This window comes from Urocitellus parryii, chromosome 7 (genome assembly GCF_045843805.1).
Source record: "Urocitellus parryii isolate mUroPar1 chromosome 7, mUroPar1.hap1, whole genome shotgun sequence".
Classification (NCBI taxonomy): domain Eukaryota; kingdom Metazoa; phylum Chordata; class Mammalia; order Rodentia; family Sciuridae; genus Urocitellus; species Urocitellus parryii.
Window position 1 is genome coordinate 35,049,656 of NC_135537.1, and position 23,613 is coordinate 35,073,268.

Consider the following 23,613-nt stretch of genomic DNA (forward strand, 5'->3'; position numbering starts at 1 on the left):
CCCTGCTTTGTCATTAGCATTTATATTTTATAGACACTAAAATCAAGGATCAGAGAGTAAAGTAAATTACCCAAAGGTGTTGAGATGAAATGGTCTGTATGGGGAGGCCACATTTAAATCTGAGTGTTCTTGACTCCAAAGTTCACTCTCCCTCCATTATAGCACAGCAAGTCCTCAATGCCAACATTTTACACAAAAACTCAATAAAATATTGACTTTGGGCTGAAGATCAAGTTCAGAATTGCTTCTCCGTGTTCACAGGAGTTGCACATTCAGCACCAGCATTGCATGAAAAATATCTAGATTCTTATTCTCTCAGATCAACTTCCTTACCCTCTGGAAATAGGCATAGAGTTCTTCAATGATTTTTGAAAGTGAGATTCATAGATGTGCAACAGTATCAGTCTGACAGCAAAGAGAGAATACTGATCTTAAAATAATCTTTAAAAACAAAACAAAACAAAATCAGGTGTAGTGGCACATGCCAATCTCAGCAACTTAGCAAGGTCCTAAAGACTTAGTAAGACCCTGGCTCAAAATTTAAAAATTAAAAATAAAAGGGCTGGCTCATTGGTTAAGTGCCTCTAAATCCTATTAGAGCATTTCTCTAATTGTACTAGATGTTACTAATAGGACAATAATATTTTGCATCTTTCCTTTTCTATGGGAAACTAAATATAGAGAGGTGATTTATAAAGACCTTTTCTGTGCAAAACAAAATTCTTAGTTTCATGTGAAGAATTCTCTTTCTCTCAGAGAAGAATTTATTCCTCTCAATCTGTGAAAAGGCAGGCACAGTGACAGGAGAGGTTCTTTTTATTCCTTAAATGATTTTGGTTTCTTTTTCTTTATCATCAATCCACAGGACTCCTCAGTGTCCAGGAAGACTTTAAGGAGTCTTTGAATGAATACTACCAAGTATTAATGAAAGGTTACCAATTTGATTACTTAGAGGAATGAAAAGCTCTTTTCTAGTATCTCTTATACTGTGTTTTTTGAATGTATTCCATCCTATTTTCTTCTTTAGAGATTCCTGGAAATTTCATGAAATTCCATAGTTAACATGTAGCATTTCACCTGCTCAAAATTCCTAATAATTGTGATGATGGTCACTCTACCAGCTAGGAGTAGGCTTGACATGCAATAACTGGCTTAAATAAAATCTCTCTCTCTCTCTCTCTCTCTCTCTCTCTCTCTCTCTCTCTCTCTCTCTCTCTCCTTCTCTCTCCCTCCCTCTCCCTCCCTCTCCCTCTCAAGTCCAGAGAGAAGCAACATAGGCATGAATAGTAGCTTCTCCCCATGAAGTCTTCAGTAACCCAGGCTTCTGCAATGAGTTCCATCTCTAGGTGTATAGTCCACTTCATGGCCCACAGTTGTGGCCATTACTTCCATGCTTCTAAACAGTAGAATGGTAAGAAGAATGAAGAAGGGAAAAGACAAAGGGCTCAGGCACATTTTTTTTGCTCATTTTAAGAAAGGTTCTGGAAGCTACCACATGGCATTTTATTATGTCCCATTGGACTGTCCTTAATCACAAAGCCTTAGAGACAAAAAGGGAAGCTGAAAATGTCTTTATTTTGCAACCATTTCCAAGATTCTACTTCCATGGAAGAAAGATAAAATGGGTTTTGGGTGAAAATTAGTAACTTCAGCCATAGACATAGTAGCTGCTTTTTCAGATCCCTGAAAAAGATAAGAGGCTTTAATATCAATTTGAAATGAAAGTTTTAGGGAGGGGACATTTAGGTCATCATAAGCAAGGATTTTATAACAGAACAGTTCCACAACTGGGTGACCTGACATTTAACAGTGGAGAGCTCACCATTTCTGGAGGTATTCAAGCAGCAGGTGCTTACTCCTTCTCTGGGATAGTGTAGAGCAGATTTGTCTACTGGAGGGAAGATGGGACAGGGGGGCCACTAAGTTATCTTCTAAGAGCCTGTAAAATCCATCATTTTTTTCACATCTGTAGGATCTGTAATGATGCCCCTCTTTTTATTACAAATATTGATCATTTGAGACTTCTTTCTCTTTTTGTCTTGATCACTCTTCTAGGGACATATTCATCCTATTAATTTAACTCAAAAAACAACTTCTGGCTCTCTCATTTTCTCTATTGCACATTGTTTTCCATTTAGTTAATTTCTTCATCTTTTATAATTTTCTTTTAAAAATTCTATTTGAGTTCCTTATGCTTTTCTTTCCTAACTGAGATACAAACTTACCAGCCTTTTTAGAAATTAAATGCTTTTATTAACTCAGAGTCAAATGGAACAGAATTATGAAAATGCTAAAAACTATGAGGCACAATACAGAGGTGCAATTCTTACCAGTGTTTCAGTGGCTGTGCCCTAATGATTTGTAACAGGTTTGGAGAGCATGATGAGAGACTTTTGTGTCTGCTCTTTATAGTTAGTACATGCCCTTTAAATGTCCATTTTACTTTCATGAGCACCTGGTCTTTATTCTACTTTACTATTTCTAATGGGTTGTAAAACTGAATAACCAAACCTGTTAACAGGTGCAGAGTGAGTAAAAATTCTTTGACTCTGTGACTTTGGACAATAATTTAATCTCTCTATCTCTCAACTTCTGCACCATTTCTAGTTCTTTGTCTTTATGGATTCAAATTATTATATGAAATTATTTTCCTATTTAATGTGGCTTTGTTCTCACCCTTTTCTTTGTGATGTTGTTGATTATTTTACAATTCTAATGGTTATAACCTCAGTACTACAATTATATACATATTGTTTAGTACAATTTCTTTTTTGATAAGAAAAGGGAGAAAAATATGAACTTATGATATCTTTTATAATTATTTTTGTTGAGGTTTTTTAAAAGTAATTCAAATAATGACTTTGTGAAATTGAATTCACTTACTTTCATCATGAAGAACGCCATGAGTATTTCTTGTGAGACAAGTCTTCTATCAATGTATTCTCCCTGGTTTAGTTTATCTAAGGATAGCTCTATTTTGGCTTCATTTTTCAAAGAGTTTTGCTGCAGATAAGATTGACAGTGTTGACAGGGTTCTTTCAGCACTTTGAATATGCCATCCCACTGCCTTCTGGCCTTCATTTTTCTGCTAGAAGGGCAGTTGTCAAATTTTTTTAAATCTTTGACTTTCAGCATTTTTATTATGATGTGTCTGGTATAGTTCTTTTTATTTTTATTTTACTTGGACTTCATTAAGCTTCTTGGGTTTATAGATTAATGTCTTCCTTTAAATATGAGAATTTTGTGCATAAGTGCATATGTTTATTATTTATTATACTACAATTCTCTGATGCTATTTATTTTCCTTCATTCTTTTTCTTTCTGTTCTTTGGATTGCATTATCTCTACCTTCAGTTTCACTAATTCTTTATTCTGCCAGTTTAAATCTACTGTTGATTTCCTATAAAGACATTTTAGTTTAAGAAATTCTGGAAATATCAGAATTTTCATTTAGTTTTTTTATATAGTTTCTCTCTATGGATATCTTTCTGTTTGATGAGTTAGTCACTTCTTTTACTTCAAAAAGCATGGTTTTCTTTAGTTCTCTGAGCATGTTTATAATAATTGTTTTGAAGTCTGTTAAAGAACACATCTGGGTCTTCTTAGAGGTAGGTTCTTTGGCTACTCTCCTCGCCCATGTATGCATTGAACTCCCCTTTTTCTTTGCATATCTCACAGCTTTTTGTTAAAAACTAGACCCTTAAGGTAATATAGTGTAGCAATTTTGGATACCAATTCTGCTCCTCTCCTTCTCTGGACTTGTTTGTGTTGTTGTTTATTTATTTGTTTAGTGAGTTGGCGGGACTGTTTTAGTGAGATCTATTTATTTTCAGAGGGCACAGCTTTGGACATACAATCACTGGAGTGACCAATTATAGCAGGGCTGTCTTTGCTTCTTTCCCTGATCTTTAATGCTATCTGCCTCATTTGGTATCACACCTAGCTGTTAGGCTCTTAATTTTTGGCTGATTGCTCTAGTATTTCTTATAATGCCCCGGGATATCAATTACTTCACAATGTGATCCAATTAAATTCACCAAGCACAGTTTTGGAGGTAAGCAGTTTGAATTCTGTTCTAATCCCAGGAAGCTTATTTTGCTGTCTCTTTCCCTGGTTCTCTCTGATAAATTAACTGGCCTATAGGTTAGCTTTTGCTTTCATATAGGTATCAGCCTCTTCTCAATTGTTTACCAACAAAATCTAAAATCTCCTTTGTTTTCAAGAGCACCTTTAATTCTTTTTTCTCTTTTTTTCTTCTCTCTCTCTCTCTCTCTCTCTCTCTCTCTCTCTCTCTCCCTATTAGAACTCTATAGTTGTACATAATACTAGGGTTCATTCCAACAAACTCATATATGCATTAAAATTGATTTTAGCTGATGATCCCCACCTTCTCCCTGCTCCCATCCTTTTCCCTCCCACCCTCCCTCCCCTCTCCCATTCTCCTTCCTCTATTCTACTTGACTTCTTTTCCCTTGTCTATTAATTTATATTTAATTGGTTCTTATATTAGCCTCTCCTTCCTTTCCTTCTTTTTACTTTAGCATCTACATATGAGAGAGAACATTTAACCTTTGAGTTTCTGATTTTGGCTTATTTCCATTAGCATTATTTTCTCCATTTTCATCCATTTACCAGCAAATGCCATACTTTCATTCTTTTTATAGCTGAGTAAAATATACATACACAAACACACACACACACACACACACACACACATATATATATATATATAAATGGATTAAGAAATTGTTACATATTGTTATATATACCTAATAGATTAAGAATTGTTTATATATAAACAAAAGAAATTGTTTTATATATATTGTTTATATATCTATTATATATTCATATATAATTATAATATATATTATAATTATATAGTATATATTATAATTATATTAAAAAATATAATTATGATTATTTTAATTATTTAAAATTTAATTATTTATAATTATAAATATATTATAAAATATATAATCATATACTATATAAATATATAATTATATATAAATATATTATAAAATATATAATTATATATTATAATTATGTTATAAAATATATTTATTATATATTATAGTTATATGTTATAAAATATAATCACAATCTATATTATAATTATATATAATTACAATATATAGTATATATTATAATTATATAATTATTTTATGTGTGTATATATATATATATATATATATATTTCTTTTGTTTTAATACATGAAACAAAAAGCAATCTATTGACAAGCATCTGGGTTCATTCCATAATTTAGCCATTGTGAATTGTGCTGCTGTAAACATTGATATGGGTGTGTCTCTGTGGTATGCCGATTTTATACCTTTTGGGAAAATAAACAAGGAGTGGAATAGCTGGGTCATATGGTGGTTTCACCACTAGTTTTGGGAGGAATCTCCATACTGCTTTCCAGAGTGGGTATACTAGTCTTCAGTCCCACCAATATTGTATAAATGTACCTTTCCCCCCACAAACTCACCAGCATTTATTATTGTTTGTATTCTTGATCATTGCCATTCTGACTGGAGCAAGATGAAATCTTAGTGTGGTTCTGATTTTCGTTTCCCTGACTGGTAGGGATGTTGAGCATTTTTTCATATATTTGTTGGCCATTTGTGTTTCTTCTTTTGTGAAGTTTCTGTTTAGTTTTTTGCCCATTTATTGATTGGGTTTAAGTTTTTTGAGTTCTTCATATATTCTGAATATTAATCCCCTACCAGAGGATTAGCTGGCCAAGATTTTCTTCCTTTCTGTAGGTTTTCTCTTCACCCTTATAACTGTTTCCTTTGCTGTAACACTCTTAATTTTGAACTTCCCCATACTCTGTTTCAAATAAAGTCAGCTTCTTTTGGGAGATCTTCAGAGTTCTTTTTCTTATGGACTGTCTCTCCCTCCAGGAAATTTCTGCCTAGCTGCTCTAGGCACTGGATAGTGGTGGTAGCATCTGGCCTTCTCATATTGCCTCATCTGGCCCATAAAGCTGTGTTTAGGAAATTGAGACCCCAGTATTTTAGGACTGCTGTGCCCTGAGTACAACTTCTGTCTTATGAATGAGGGAAAGCCAACCTCTTGGCTGAACTCACCAGGAATTTAACCTCAGAGCTGAAGAAATGCTGGAAGTCTGCTTTTCCTAATGAGATACCATATCTCTTGATTGAGAAGTGAGGGGGGAAGGAGTCCAAACTTATAGGCCTACCTTCTCATACCTTCCAGAACCCTGAAATGAGGGCTCAGGAGGAGGGAATCATGATTCAAGTGCTGCAGAATTGCAATATATTTTTTTTAAAGTTTTAGTGTATTTTCTTGAACAAATGTTTCTTCATTATCAATATGCCCTTAGGATGTTTAAAAATAACTTTATGTTTAAAAATAACTTTTACCAGTTATATTTGTATCACTATGAGACTGGTCCATGGGGCCTCTCAATGTGTCATTACACAAGTAGAAACTCATTTTTTTAAAAAAGAGAGAGAAAGAGAGAGAGAGAGAGAGAGAGAGAGAGAGAATTTTAATATTTATTTTTTAGTTCTCGGCGGACACAACATCTTTGTTTGTATGTGGTGCTGAGGATGGAACCCGGGCCACATGCATGCCAGGCCAGCGCGCTACCGCTTGAGCCACATTCTCAGCCCCAGAAACTCATTTTTTTAAAAATATACATTTTTATTAAACTATTTTAGCTGCATGTAAGTTATGACATATTTTTATTGCTGAATTCAAGATATTTTGAAACATCATGATGTAAATCTTTCTAAATCATTGAGAAATGCATTACTTAGTTTCCATTGAGAGTTTTCTATTTGTCTTTTTCAAATATTGATTCCTAGCTTTACTCCACTGTTTATAAAGATTTGAATAATTTATAATGTGTTGAAGCCTTCCTTATGGCCCAGAAAGTACTCAATTTTGGTAAATACATTTGAAAAAAATAATGCATATTTTTTCACTTGTTAAACTCATCATTCTTCATTTATTGGGTCAGGTTTGTTTATTTTGTCATTACAATCTGTATCTCAACTTTTTTGTCTGTTTTATAAGTTAATGATAAATGATCATTAAATCATTTAAATTAAATCAATTAAATCAATGCTATGACTTTTTTCTATCCATTTGATGCATTTTTTATTAAGTGCATGCATTTAGGAAGTTTAATTATGAAGTGTTACTTATATCTCTTGTAGTATTTCTTGCTTATAGTTTATCAAGTACCATTTCTTGTTAGTAGCATCACAATGCCAGCTTTTGCTTGATAGAGTTTATAGTTTGCTTTTAGCTTTTCTGTCCTCTGGTTTCCAAAGTTTGTCCCTGTATGAAGTAAAGAATGGGAACATATTTATTAATATAGTCTGATGTTCATTGCATTTTAACTGGAATATTTACTCAATTTACTTGTATATTATGGTAATCATTAATATGTTCAATATTAGATCTTTAATATTACTATTGTTTTCTATTTATTCTGTCATATGTCTTTTTCATCCCTTATTTCTTTTGGAATTCAAGTATTTAAAAATTATTTTCCTCTTCTTTTATCTTATTTGCTATATGTTTTCTTTCAGAGCGTACTGCAAGAATTACTTTGTGTACTCTTAGCTTATTAGAGGCTATTATTAGTTAGTACTTTTCCAGGAATCTTAGAACACTTTAATTATATTCATCCTCTCTTTTGTGTTAACATTGTGCTATAATTTAAATCTATATTTATTTTATAATCCACAGATATTCTTATTTTATAGAATTGGTATTCATTTATATTTGTCTCTATTCCATTTTGCCTGTTTTCATTTGGGATCATTTTGTTCTGTCAAAAGAGAAGAAACTTAGAAATTTAGTGTAATTCTGCAGAAACTAATTCTTTCCGACTTTGACAGAAAATATCTGTCACCTTCATTTTTAAAAAAATTCTAATTAAAGTTTTATCTTGAAATAAGTATAGATTCACATGCAATTGGAAAAAAAATAATACTGAGAAAACTCATTGCCCTTTATCTACTTTCCCCAAAGATAATATCTTGCAGAACTGTAGTTCAATATTACAACCAGGACACTGATGTTGAGTCAGTCAAGATACAGAATATTTCCAGCACCATGAGAATCTTTTTATTGGTCTTTTATGACCAAAGGGATTTTTTTCTCTTTCCTATCCCATCCATAATCCCTGGCAACCACCAATCTGTTTTTCACTTTCGTCTTTTTGTCATATGATAAAGTTATATGTATTAGTACATTTTACTTTTTATTTATTGTTTTTTGATATATGTGACAGTAGAGTGTATTTTGACATAGTATACATACATCGAGTACAACTTCCCCTTCTTCTAGTTGTTCATGTGTGGAGTTTCACTGGTCCTGTATTCATATATGACCCTGGAAAGGTATGTCCGATTCCTTCTATTGTCTCTCCTATTCCCATTTCCCCTTCCTTCCCTTCCTTCCCAATGAACTTCTATTCCCCTCCACTTATTGTGTGTTAGCATCCACATATCAGAGAGAGCATTTGGCCTTTGGTATTGGGGGATTGGTTCATTTCACTTAGCATTACAGTCTCCATTTCCATCCATTTACCAGCAAATGCCATAATTTCATTCTTCTTTATGGCTGAGTAATATACCATCGTTTATATATACAACATTTTCTTTATCCATTCGTCTGTTAAAGGGCACCTAGATTGGTTCCATAGCATAGCAATTATGAATTGAGCTGCTGTAAACATTGATGTGGCCACATCACTATAGTATGCTGACTTTAAGTGCTTTGGGTATATGCCAAGGAGTGGGATAACTGGGTCAAATGATGGTTCCATTCCAGGTTTTCTGAGGAATCTCCATACTGATTTCCAGAGTAGTTCACCAATTTGCAGTCCCATCAGTAACATATGATTATTTAGCTCAGTTCTGGAAGTTCAAAGGCACGATTCTAGCATTTGCTCAAGTTTTATTTTGTTGTTGTTATTGTAGTTGTTGTTTTTTTTTTTTTTTTTTTTTTTTTTTTTTTTTTTTTGTACCTGGGATTGAACCCGGAGGCTCTTTACAACTGAACTACATCCCCAACCCTTTTTATTTTTTATTTTGAGACAAGGTCTCACCACATTGCTGAGGGCTTTGCTACATAGCTGAGGCTGGCCTTGAACTTGTGACCCTTTCATCTCAGTTACTGGGATTACAGGTATGAGTCACTGTACCTGGCTGCATTTGCTCAATTTTAATGAGGATCTCCTACAAATGGCTTCACAATGATGGAAACATGGGCAAGAAAGACAGACCACATGCTGAGTCAGGAAGGCCAAAGAGACGGAGAGGGGCATAGGTCTGTTTTTTCATAATAATCCTCTCACACAAACTAATGAGGGTCCCATGGAAACCACATGGGTCCCTTTTGAGGGCAGTACCCTCAGTGACCTAATGGCCTCCCATTAGCCCACACCCTTTAAAGGTGGCTCAGCACCTTCCAACACTGCCACATTGGGGACTAGCTACAATATGCAAACCCTCGAGGGGTACACGGGAATCATATGTAAATCATACACATGTGAATGGAATCATCTAGTATGTGACTTTTTGAGATTGGATTTTCCGCTCAGCTAAATTCTCTAGATATTCAGGCAAGTTTTTGTGTGCATCACTGATTCATTCCATTTTAACACTGAGTAGTAGTCCATGGTGTGGATGTACTGCAGTTTGTTTACTCCTTTACCTATTGAAAGCACCTGTCATTTCTAGTTCTTGGCTATCACAAAAAAAAAAAAAAAAAAACAGAACAACAACAACAAAAAACAACAGTCAGGTATGGTTTTTGTGTAACCATGAGTCTCAGGAATGCAGCTGCCAACTCATATGGCAATTGCAGGTTGGATTTTTAAAGATATGGCCAAACTGTTTTCTGGAGTGGCTGTGTCACCTTATATTCTCACCAGCAAGGTATGCATGATTATTTTCACCGTAACTGTACTGTTAATGCAAACTTTCTCTTCTACCCCTGTGCCTACCTCCCGGCCCCAGACCTCTGGAGACTCCAGGGATAGTCCTGAGGTCTCTGGCCTCCCTGGTGTTAACAGGCCATCCAGGTTCCCACTTGAGGTGCTTGGGTTTTCCATGCTCTGTTGGTCCTGCTCTGGCTCATCCCCACTGAGTTTCAGCTGGTGATAACGGCTGAGTCAGGTTGACCCTCTCCTATGCTTGGCTTTAACTACAGAGGTGGGAGCTCTGGCTTTATCCTTGAAGCTCCTCCATAGAGCTTTCTTGCCTTTGTCATCTTGCCCTCTCACCTTTTTTGCACTTGGTTTAATGAGTCTTCCTCTTCTTCCTCATTTGGCACCTGAGCTTGATTTTTCATTTTATGTACTAGATGCTCATCTTTACCGTGTCAGCACCTCCCAGGGGTCTTGAGAGTATCTTGATTTCATCTTCATTCCTGAAGAATATTTTTGCTGAATCGAGGATTCTGGATTTAGTTATTTTCTTTCAGCAGTTGAAAACTGTGCCCCTGAGATGTATGGCCTCCTTGGATTCTGATGAGAAATCTGCTGTCATTCAGATAATTTTTCCCTATAGATAAAGTGACATTGCTCTCAAACTGCTTTCAAGCCTTTTTCTTTGGCTCTATTTGTCAGAAGTTTCATGAGGATGTGTCTGGGTGTGGATTTCTTGGGGTTGATCCTGCTTGGAGTTTTCCATCTTCTTGAATCAGTAACCTTTTGGCTTCTGCAAGATTTGGGGAGTTGCTTGTTATTATTTCTTCAATTAGTCATGTTTTTTTCCCCTCTCCTTTTAAGACTCCAAAGATATTAATATTAAGTTTTATTTTTTTAATAGTCTCACATTCTCTAAAGCCATGTTCATTTTTTTGCAGTCTGTATTCTTGGGAACAGAAGATCTTCCACTTTTATATATATATATATATATATATACACACATACATATACATACACATATACAGATAAATATATATACACATACATATATATGTAAAACACATGTAGAATTCAAAATTGATACTTATTTGATTTTGTCATTTCAAAGTTTACTGTTCCCTTATCTTTGGAATTTAATAGTTTCTGTTGGAAAATCTTTTGTTTCTCCTTAAGAGTTAAATGATCTTTGTCTTGCTCTTTTTAAGATATCATCTTTGTCTTTAGTTTTTATCTGGTTGTCATGGTGAGTTTTCTTCACAGATATCCTCTTTGGGGGTATAGGGCTCCTTAAATCTGTGTTTCATTTCTTTGGTAAGGTTTGGAAATTTTTTAATTTTCCTGAAATAATACTTCTGCCCTATTCTCTCCTTTCCTCTCTTCTTCCAAATATTATTGGCCTTATCATGTCAAAACTGTTTCACTTTCTTTTCTTTATTTTTCTTTCTTTCTTTCTTCCTTTTTTTTTTTTTTTTTTTTTTTTTTTGGTACCAGGATTGAACTCAGGGATGCTTAACCACTGAGCCACAACCCCAGCCCTTTTTATTTTTTATTTTGATATAGGATCTCACTAAGTTTTCTAAGACCTTGCTAAGTTGCTGAGGCTGGTTTTAAACTTGTGATTCTCCTGCCTCAGCCTCCCAAGCCTTTGGGATTACAGGCATCTGCCAACACACCCAGCCTATTCTTTGTTTCTTATCATGATCCAGTTTAGATATTGTCTGCTTATCTTTCATTTTACTAGATTTTCTTTCCATGTATGCTCTTAAGCCTATCTATCATGCTCTTACTTTCAGTTGTATTTTTTAGTTATTTAATTTTAATATGTTCTTTTTATGGATTTTTGTATGTAGAACTTTCCATCTTTGTCATTTAATTTCCCTTAACATATTAATTATACTTTTTAAAAATCTCTGGTAACTACAGGAGATGAATAACCAGTGGGTCTGTATTTCTCTCCACTATTGTTTTTATCATGGATTTTGATCAGTTAGACCTATCTTCTGACATGCTTAGTGATTTTTTATTGATTTTGAAATGGTGTGTAAGGAATTTTTGAGGCCCTGTATTGTGTCATCATCCTTTATAGAGGGTTTATTTTCTCTGGAAGGTCATTAGAATAGGTACAAATTACCTTGATAAAATTAGTAATCATAATGATTTTAGGAGTTGGATCCTGGTTTTGTGAGGGCTCATCTATTTTCTGTCTTCCCTTACTTTTAACAATGTAACCTTTCAGTTATGAGACCTGAAAAACTGAAGGTGTTCACCAGGCTCCAACTCCCTAATACTATTTTTTTCCCCTAGTACTGCTGAACTGCTGAGCTCTACCTTTATGTTTTTAGCCTCTTGGCTTCACTTTTTTTTTTTTTTTAATCTTATGTCATTTAGGAATTGGAAAATGCTTCAAGGGAAAAATAGTGCAGACTGCTGAAATCTCTTCTCTGTGATATCTTTTTATTTTTTTCAATCAAGATTTCAATCCCTTAAATCCTGAATGCTTTTGAAGATTCATACTTCAATTTTTGTCTCTTTAGTTTCTGAGCATGCTAAGAAGTCCCTTGCCACTTACCAATCACCTACTAAACCACACATGGTGGCACATGCTTGTAATCCCTCCTAGCTACTCAAGAGGCTGAGTAGCTAGGTTGGAAGATCACAAATTTGAGGTTATCAGCCTGGGCAGATCCCATCTCAAAAAAAAAAAAAGAAAAAAGAAAAGAAGAAGAAGGACTGAGAAGGAGCTCAATGGTAGAGCACTTACCTAGTGTGCATGAGACCCTGGGTTCAATCCCTAATATCACAAGAAACAAAAAAATCATCCAATAATTTAAAGATAAGCAGTGGAGAATGTGGAGAATGTGAGGAATGTTGTAGTTACCTCAATGATATGAACCAAATGTTTGTGTTTCCCCAAGAGTCATATGTTGAACCCCCAGGTGGTATTATTTTGAGGTTGGAACCTTTAGCAGATTAAGTTATGAAAGTGGAAGCTTTACCATGGAGTTATGTCCTGTTAAAAGAGGCCTTGTCCCCTCCACCATGTAAGACCATGACTGGAAGGTGTCATCTGTAAACCAGAAAACAGGCCCTCACAGTACACCAAAGCTGAGGGAACCTCTGTCTTAGACTTAAGCTCTAGAACTTTGAGAAATAGATTTCTGTTGTTTATAAACCACCCAGTTAATAGTATTTTGTTATAGGAGCCAAACAGACTAAGACACTCAATGTGTTTTCCTTTTATTGGAAATCTCGGCACTTAAAATCATCGCTGTCTTTGCTATTCTTTGAGGTTGTCTGACCACTTTATTATTGTTATCTTTGTTGTCTGACCACTTTATTATTACTATTATTGTTATCTCATTGAGAATGTTAATTCAAATACATGCTAGTACATCATAATTGGAAACAGAAGTCACCCCAGCCTGTGCAATCTAAATATTTGCTTCCATTAGGACTACAACAGTTTGGGCATACTTTAACATACTTGTTAAACCCATAAAACTTGTTAATGAGCTTAAGAAGCCAGTATGTGACTACAATAATTTGGATAATAATTTAACCACCTCCTTGCTTAAAATCTTTCTGATTTGAGTTTTCCTTGCCTTAGTACTCCTTAGACCAAAGGTAGGTTAAGATCTTTAAAATTCTCAGAGGCAGAAATTTTAGCCCTTTTCCCTGCATAAGAAATTAAAAATAAAATACTCTTAAATATAAAATAAACATAAGACATAATTGAATTCTTTTAAAAAATATCGAATATAACTTATTTCTAAAAATTTGTGGCACAATCCTGGCCCTGCCATGTTCTAGGTAGGCAATTTACTTAGTCTCTCCATGTTTTAATTTCTCAAGTTGTGAAATGTAGAAAAGAAGAGCAGCTACCTTATAGGGTTATTATAGTAAATGTTTTAGTATATGTATAGCACTTAGGACAAAGTTCCACGCATAGTAAATACTCAATTAATGTTGGTCAGTGTAAATGATTATCCAAAATCAACAGCAATAATCATAAAATACATCAGCATATAGCTTCCATATTCTCATCATAAATATTTGTGCTTTAACAAGGATACATTGGATTTACTGGGTAAATGTATTTATACCCATGCAGTGCTAGATGATTTTGTAATAACTCAACATTTTTTTCTTCCTTTGCCTTTTTATGGGTTTGGGAGAACCTTTGTCTTCCCTGTCAGTTGAGAAAAAAAGGAATCATGGCTTTCTATTGTTTAGAATTTATTTCCCCATAGGCAAGTCACTCAGTGTTGATTGCGCACACATTATATCATTATTATATAGCTAACCAAAGGGTTATAGAGATGAATAAGATTTTATCTTTCCATAAAAGTCTTCATAGACATGTCAGAGTCAGATAAACAAGAAATGACATATACATTGAGCTAGCTATAATGTGGCAGGGTGTCAGAATTTTATTACACATTAACTTTATAATCCTCATAACAACCTTAGGGTGCAGACTCTACAACTCAGAATACTTTTGTAACTTGCCCAATGTCCCACCATAAAGGAGACGTGATTTGAACCAGGTAGCTCCAAATAGTGGGTCCATGGCCTTCCCACTAATGCTAAAATGAGAAGATGGCAACATGTCTACTTAGAAAAGTTGGGAAAAGACTGATTAGAATTGTCTACTCATGGCCCAAACTACCTGTTAATTCAGGTGTTTGAATCCAAGTCAGACTGCTTATTTGGTGGTATTTACCAGTAATTTCTGGGAAAATGGGCAGACTCATTAATAATGGGAAGCCCTGAAATTCTTAGAGTAAGTAAAAGAATCATAAAGACCCGGGCGCGGTGGCAGAAGCCTGTAATCCCAGCTGCTCAGGAGGCTGAGGCAGGAGGATTGCGAGTTCAAAACCAGCCTCAGCAATGGTCAGGTGCTAAGCAACTCGGTGAGACTCTGTCTCTAAATGAAATACAAAATAGGGCTGGGGATGTTGCTCAGTGGTCAAGTGCCCCTGAGTTCAATCCCTGCTACCAAAAAAAAAAAAAAAAAAAAAAAAAGTAGACAACTACTTTTGAATGGGTATTTATATTTTATGAATCATTTTCACCTTAAGAAATGAGCTGACATTCATAAAATAAAATGATATATGTTTTCTTCGATGTGATGAGCCATGACTGGAGAAGCACTCATATGTATTTCCTACAATCCTTTTAACAGCATTTGGATTAATTGGCCAAATAATTTTGGCCAATTGGTGGAAACCTGACCTGCAAAGAGATGTGGATATGGTGTGAGCCCTGCAGGTGACTGGCAGCATCCTTATTTGTAAGAAGAATCTCAAAGCCTGCATGCTTTGCAAAAGGAACTTAATGAAGGCAGGTTGGAAGCATGCTATTGACAAAAGGGCTTCTTCATGCCTCCATTTTTTATTCTGAAGTCAAGTTCACTGGTTAGATCAACTTTCATGACTTTAACAAGTCAGTATATAACAAAGTACACTTTGAGAGCAAATTCAAAATGAAAGTGTATTCATTTTTGCCCATTTTCAAATTAGTCAATTTGAAGACCTTAATTTTAGGGATTTTTTAGAAATGAAAACTTCTTGTTTCAGAAGACATCACTTATGGACAGTGTGGCATGGCACTTTGACTCTCTTGGATACTAAAGCTGCATAAAAAGAGTTGATTGGGCAGCCATATGCATTTGAAGCCAGAGAGATGATAAATCAGGCTCAAGAAAACTTGAGGCCCTGAAAAATCTCTGCTTTCTCTAACTTCTTCCCATCCCCTGTTATCATGATGTGCATAGAAATCCAAAACTATAAATGGAGCAAATTTCAAATTTGTGAATCATGGCTGTTGCTGAAATCTGCTCCTTCTGAGACATCTCAACTAACTTAGACAGACATTGGATTCAATTGCCTTCCTTCCAACAGGTAAGTTCCCAAATGTCATTTATTCAGAATTAAAGGGGGAGAGGTCTTTATTGTTTGCTTTTGCTTTTGCAGTGCTACAGCTGGTAGCATCAGGAAAACAATTTTTTGAATAAAAAAAAATCTTTCTTTTCTCATAATTGGGGCTAGGATGAAAGTAAAGGAAAGATGAAAGGCAGACAAATAGAAAGATTGTATGGTCAAGCAGTTTGATAACATTCAAGAAGTGATTTCTGACTTTACAGAAGAAATTTCAGTCTTTTAGAGTGACATAAACACAGTCTGCTCCGCCAGCTTAGTTTCCATTTGTTTTCTAGCACCCTAGAGCACCTCCTTTTAAAAAATAGGTATATGAGAAGCTAGAATAGAAGTCCTGATAACCCTAAGCACTTAAGTGTCTTTGGGGGTTTTTAAAGGAATCTCTGTGTCCTGTGTCCCCCGCCTCCCACCCCGGCTTATTAACTCCTTTGTCCTTTGAATGGGTAGACATTTTCTAAACGTCTTTTTCAGAGTATCTTCCTATGGGTTTCATTTAATTTTGATTAATTGACTTCCTGTTAATTAAGAAGGAGCATGAACTAGGTCATAAGCATGTGTGCAGAGTTAAAACAAACCAGGCGATCCTGAAGGAAATGAAGCAGAAGTTAGCAAACAGGTGGGACTGTCCTTTTATTCTGCTGCTCTGGGTTTTTATTGACCTTGGTGTTTGTGGGACACTAGACCATTTATTTAGTACTGAGATCCAGTGAAGAGGTGTGGATTGTAGGATTTAGAACTTGGTACTGGCAGGATGTCCCCAAAGCAAAGTTTTTGTCTTAATCAAGAAGTTCCTTTAAAGTAGAACTGTTCTGAAACTCTGTGGGTCATCATTTTTGCATAGATAATATACAGTGCACACATCCTGAATGTCTTACTTGCTTTCCACATTCAGCTTGGCGTCAGGATCATTTGACTATTTTCTTTGCGTCCCTAGCACAGTCTCATTGATGTGAATTCTTACATCATTTTATTTTTTTTTAAATTTATTTTTATTTATTTATTTTTAAAACAAAGTTGGTGTTATTTTATTTGGACCTTTAGTTTGTTCATTTATATGCGGTGCTGAGAATCAAACCCAGTGCCTCACACATGCTAGGCAAATGTTCTACCACTGAGCCACAACCCCAGCCCTTACATCATTTTAAAAGTATCTTTTCTTCCAATTCCCTTTGTGTTTCTGGTTTTCTCATTTGCTTACAACCAACTTTAATTTGCTAAGAAAACTATTTCCAGAATTTTTCATAAACTGAAAGATGTATATATAAAGGGCACAACAATAATTGCTCATGAACACAAACTTGTAAGAGGTCAAAGAGAAGGGAAAACCACAAGGAGCTATAAAAATATCTAACTATTGTACATAAAGCAAACTCATTACCTCACACAGAAAGAAGTGCATATATATATATATATATATATATATATATATATATAGAGAGAGAGAGAGAGAGAGAGAGAGAGAGAGAGAAAGAGAGAGAGAGAGAGAGAGAGAGATGCAAACTTCATGCTAATGATAGTGAGACCAATGAACTTCAGAGCAGCATGAATTTTCCTGTAAGTAACTGTAAAGAAAAGACGCAGAAACCTTAAAGAGGAAAGTTGCAGGTACTTCTGAGTCACAACTTTGGGAGCTGAGGTTGTCAAGAGCTGTCCATGATGATTGTGTGCTGTGTACACACACACACACACACACACACACACACACACACCACAGTGACAGATGACCTATTGAAATAATTTCAGAGCCATTCTGTGGTTGCTACGACAACCAATGCTCTCTTGGCTTTCATCTGGCCATGTGACAGGGACTTTGACGTCAGCTAGAGGCAGAGTCTGTGGCTGAGTCCGCACAGGCAAAGGCTTGTAAGAATCTGGTGGATGCTGGACGAGGCTGCGGCTGCCGTGGCTGTTGCTTCCCGGGGGCTGTGGAGCATGGACTGTTAAATCCTGCACTTCTTTCTGTGTGAGGTAATGAGTTTGCTTTATGTACAATAGTTCCATATTTTAATAGCTCCTTGTGGTTTTCCCTTCTCTTTTACCTCTTACAAGTTTGTGTTCATGAGCAATTATTGTTGTGCCCGGCAAAGAATGTGAAGCAGTTTCCAGTCATGAATTTCGTGCAGCCTCTGGAATTTGGTTAAATTTGGATTAATGTTCTGTGAAGTCGGTTAAAATATAATCGCCTTTCTTGCTCAACACTTGCTCTCGGCGTTATGTAGAGATATGGATTTTGCAGCTTGAGCCAAATACACTTCTTGAATTCCAGGAATCCTCCTCCCTTCAGTATCGTTTTGGGTTTAAAAACTCCAGCATTGCTGTGCAATGTGTAACTAACTTTTGCTTTTTGCAAGTGCATTCCGATTCTCAATCAGCACACAACAGTGGGGAATTTGGTTTCTACCTCGTTTGGGGCATTCGTAATTAGCAACAATGGGAATAGTGGGAAAGAATATTATTCTTTGAAAGTTGGGATTTTTCTTGTAAATAAGGCCTTTGGTATTCTGAAAATGCCAGGGAAAACTGTCAACAGCTTCCTGTTTAGAGACAAATAATCTGAAATATGCCAAGGAAGTTGGGGTGGAACCTTTACATGTGTCATGCAGTCGCTTTTGGGTTGTTAAGGCAAAGTGCACATTTTCAGTGTCTTCCCCTGGAAATTCAACTGTGAAGAGAATGGCATTGGACAGTTTTTTTTTTTTTTAATTAGGGAGTTATGAAAGCTGTTTTTATGTTTTTTTTTTAAATTGAAATGATTTCCTAGAGAATAAAATGATGGCCCTAAAACTAAATGTATCATTGATACTAGGTCTACTTTAACTTAAACTCAGATATAAATAAATTTTGAAAATTTGTTTCAGATCTCGAATGAATAATTTTGTAACTGTGGTTAATAAGGATTTTTATCTCTCTATCCATATAACACACTCTACTACAAATTGTTTTATTTGCATTGTTGCTAGTTCATTTCATTTCCAACTTCAGTGATTTTAGGTTTCCTTTTATTGCACACAACTTGGAATATTTTGTAGCTTATAATTTGAATAAAACATATGGTACTGAAGGTAATGGAAACCGAAATTTATAACTAGGTTTCTGAATCTTGCAAATATAACAGAAAAAAAAAGCAAATTTCAGAGAACCACATATAGTAACAGCTAGAGTTTTAAGGGATAGAAAAAACTGGTATGACTCTCTATATGAAGGTTTTGTGAGAATTATCATTACATGTGAATTATATCTCAATTCAATACATTCTTTTTATTTTTTATGTTCTTATTAGTTTCAGAATTCTAACAGTTATTTATTTTACTCCTATAGGTGAAAATTTTGAGTAGTACTTAGCTACAGTGATAAGTGAATAATTGTGGTTGTATCAATGATTTCTCAATAGCATTCAATGAGTAGAAATTCATTTAACTTGCTGGCATTTGATAAATCTATCTTTAATCAGAGTGTCCATGGAAGATTTTCCAAAAATCTAATATGCTTACATTCAAGGCACATCTACTGAGACATCATCTCATTATTTAATAGTAATAACCCAGAGTCTGTATTCTTAATACCTCTAACAATATGTTAATTGATAAGTAGTATTTCAACTGATCGTGGATAGGATCAGTTAGCACTGACATTTAGAAGCACTGTCTTTGATGGAGAATGCTTTGATACTTATTTCACTCAAATTATGGTAGTATCATGATAGTTTTTCCTTGGTTCTCTGTTTTAAATTAAAGACAAAGATGATTGTATTTAACACCCTTATAAAATAGACTGGATTTCAACAGTATAAAATACAAGAGAACAATTCAGTGTTAATGGCAAAGGTCAATGGCAAATTTGAAAGAAAATATCGTATGCTCTGAAAGCAGAGATGCTCTGAAAGCTGTAAGTCTTTTCTTATGGCAATATATAAATGACCCCTCAGAATTGTCTATTTACAGCAATGAGACTGTGTTGATTTCAAGGTCAAGTTTGTTTCAGTTGCAAAAGATGCTGGCAAGGAATGATTTACTCTAGAAACCTGGCTGTTGCATTATTAAATGCTTTGTGTATGGTTTCAGGGATTCTTAACCTTTTTGGTGCCGTGGACCTCTTTGGTAGCCTGGGGAAACATACAAACTTTTTAGAATGATGTTTTTAGATACATAAAGGAAAGCATGCAGGGTTACAAAGGAAACCACATTTATTAAAATATTGTCACCAAATTTTTAAAACTTGTGATATGTTCTTTGTTAATAATCCATTATTAAATAATACAAACTAGAAGCAGATATACTAACCACCATGATTTTGACATAGTGGTGAGAGTAAATGACACTTTTAATTGAGTCAGTATATCTATGACAACTGTAATAGAATGTGAAAATACCTTGATTTCTTTTGGCAAAAATATCTCAGGTGCCATGGCGTGTGGCCTACATTTTAATTGAAGGAAATACTAAATTTCAGTTTGAGGTTGTGAAAATAAAGATCTAATATTTTTCCCATCCAAGTTCACTGGGCCCTCTTGAAATCTGTTCACACCCACGTTAAGTGATATGTTAGCTAGTGATGCCAAAAGGTTACAGAACCTCATTGGACAATATCCATAACCTCATTTTCACATTCAGTTTCACTACATCTGATTTTATTCTCTGAGTGTATGAATTTCATCATATTTTCTAAATTCTGCATGACATGTTTACATGGCTACTAATCTGTATCTTTCCTTTATTTTCCTCCTTGAGATCCATAAGCAGTCTTATGTTACCTGCACTGAGAAACTCTTACCTGATTAGATTGAAGTTAAGAGGAAAACTCAGTGTTCAAACCTTGGGCCATAGAAGACTTACAGCTATTTACAAGGGGATATTTATCCCAGGGCCTGGCATATGCTAGGCAAGTGCTCTACCACTGAGCCACATCCCCTACCCTGCTGAATGCTAAATGAGATTGTAGATGAAGAAGGGACTTTGTGTGCTCATGACATTTGAAGTGAGCATTAAAGACCATATGTGACTTTCCACTTAAGGGAAAGCACATGTGTGTGTGTGCATTGACAAATTGTTAATGTTACTTGCACTTACTTAAGATTTATCTGCCTGAAGGCTCCAGGATGGGACACATTCAAAATGAAACGGGAAATAGGGACATTTCCCAAGTACTCTGAACACAGAACATTATTTGGACTTACGGGACATTTAAGATCGATACAGGAAAGGTTAATATTGTTTAGTGTGACTTGTGTAAGTGATGGGCTCATTCCCCAATTCACTTTGGATGTGCAGAAAAGGTAGCTGGATTTTCCTCTCCAAGCAATTGGGTAGCTTTGTGGTTGGTTGGCTGCTGTCACCACCCTGCCTTTAGAGGGTCCAAAGCCATCCTTTCTATTACATCAGCATCCACCATCTCAGCGTAAGAGAATAGGAGCTATGACATTTTGTACAAGCTGTTGCTTAAACTCAATCCAAATTCCTTGCATTTGAAATGGAAGCTTAGTAATTTTTCTTTGCATGTCCTCAGAAGAATTACGAAAGAGGATTTCTCGAACATTTCTTATTCTTTGGATTAGAACAGAACACCTGCTTTGGAGACTTTGGATCTTTGGCAGCGTGAGAAAGAAACTTGGAAAAAGTCTAAAATATCTGACTGCAGGCTGTATTTTGCTTCTTGATCATAGATGTTTGGAATTTTAAGTTCAGAAAGGAATGTGTCATTACTTTTCATGAAATCAGCTTTTATTTAAATGATGCCGTGTGATGAAAGTCCAACTAGAAATAGCATTCCAAAATATAGCATTTTTTATTGTTTCCAGAAGTGATGCCGTAAATGAGCGCTCATTAAGACTTTGATATAAAATTATATGATAAATATTTAAATTCACTGGAGCCACATTCTCCAAACTAAAAACAGTCTGTTCTTTTTATTTCGGTGGTTAAATTTAGGGTTGTGTTTTTTTAGAATATATATCTATAAATGCCTTTAGTTAAAGACATAGCATCACTTTAAATTTTAGTTTATGTTAATATAAAATAGAATACAATCAGATCATAATGAAGTCCTATATTTAAATTTCAGGAAAGAACTTTCTAGTCTGGAAAATATTCTAGCTGTTGCCTCTCTTAATAGGTGCCTTGTCCACAGTTTCTGAATTCTGTCCCACTGATTCAGGAAAATGAAACCCTGCATATTGCCTTTATGAAAAGATAATTTTTTAAAAATGTTGATTCTGTATTTACTTTGTGAATTTAAACCCATTTATTAGAGGCAAATGTTGAGAACAGTGTTGTGTTCTTGGGCTGTCTGCTCAGCAGGACTCCCACAGACTCTTATATGAATCATACAACTCAGGCCATGATCAATTTTGTGACCATATTTACCACATCTTTGGAGATATAATAAAAGCACCATCTCACCTATATTATCCCATTCTGTACCTTCCCATGTCTTATCATGGATCAGATGCAGCAGGCTCACTCAATCTGCAAACATGTATTAAGTGGATCTAGGATTATATTAGGCATTGTAAGTCCCTCCACAATGTGATCCTTGGGTGGTATCTATCACTGGCATAGAGAATCCTGATTGCCTTATGGACTTTGACTTCTGTTTGCTTGAGCTTTGATTCAAATATTCATTCTTTGCCGCATTCAATCAGTTTTGAGTACCTATATGTCAGGCATCAGACTAGACACCTGGGATGCAGTGGCGAACAAGACAAGCAAGGCCCCTGCCATGGTGGAACTTACAATCAACTGCTCAGAGACCTGTGGACACCAGCAATCATGCTTCCCTGGCCAGTTGGGCCACTGTAGTCAAAAAGAGATTCCTTTCTAAGAGGAAAGACATCAAAACAGAAGAAAAACAAAACCATAGATTCTATACCAGAGTGTAACCTTACAGGAGGCCTTTCAGCCAGTGAACAGCTGGCCTCATTTGTGAGCCATCTCTTTCTACCAGCGTCAGGGATTCCAGGTCAGTACTTCCAGCCCTACTCCCAGCGGGCCACAGGCTGGCTGTCATCTCATCTAAGAGATAGATGAGACCGGTAGGGACTGACCTACAGAATGATTTTCTTTTAACCAATACCCTGTTTTATGCAAATGATGGAAAATATTTTATTTTTTGTAAGGAATCCTTAAATGGGTGCCCAAATATATCTCTGATCTTTCCTGTATTAGCCCGTCAGAAAAGGCTCACTGCTTTAATAATATCCTCAAGACCCCAAGACATAATATCAACACTCTTTTTTCACTCATTCACAAATCAGGTTGGGGACAAGGGTTCTGATCCACCCAGTCCTCCGGGGACTAAGATTCCTTCTATCAAGTTAAACTGATCTAAACCCAGATCCTGTCTCTACCACTTGCTAGTGACTCTTCGGGCAAGTTACCTAAGTCACAGTTTTCTTATCTGGATAATACTAGTATCCAACTCATGGATTCTTGAGTCAACTTACTTGGCATAGTAATTAACAAGTGTTGTATATTTAATAATGTGACCTGTTATCAGTCATTTTCTATATCTGGTAGTGCTGCCACCTCCATCTCCTGAGGGGCTGGGAAAAAGGGTTGAAGAAGGTGTGTCCCTCGTGTTATAATAGTTGATGTGTAGGAAGCAACATAGTCTTCTTGACTCTTCTCAAAATAACTGTTTTTTCACACCATCCCAGTTTTATAAATGAGAAAAAAAGAGACAGAGCTTAAGCCAATCACTCAATGTCATTGGAACACATAATGGATCTCTAGAAATTTGGCTGCAAAGTCCTGACTCTT

General features: G+C 35.5%; 1 protein-coding gene across 3 annotated transcripts in view; it reads left to right on the forward strand.

Annotated features, from left to right (window-relative positions):
* Positions 1-23,613, forward strand: part of Ncald (neurocalcin delta) — a 400,581-nt gene that overhangs the window by 287,580 nt on the left and 89,388 nt on the right. The window contains exon 1 of one of the 3 annotated variants that reach the window (XM_077800668.1): positions 17,740-17,827. The exons of the other annotated variants lie outside the window; for them this stretch is intronic. The gene's annotated coding sequence lies outside the window, so the exon portion shown is untranslated. Of the gene's footprint in view, positions 1-17,739; positions 17,828-23,613 lie in introns of those variants that run through there. 3 annotated transcript variants of the gene reach the window in all.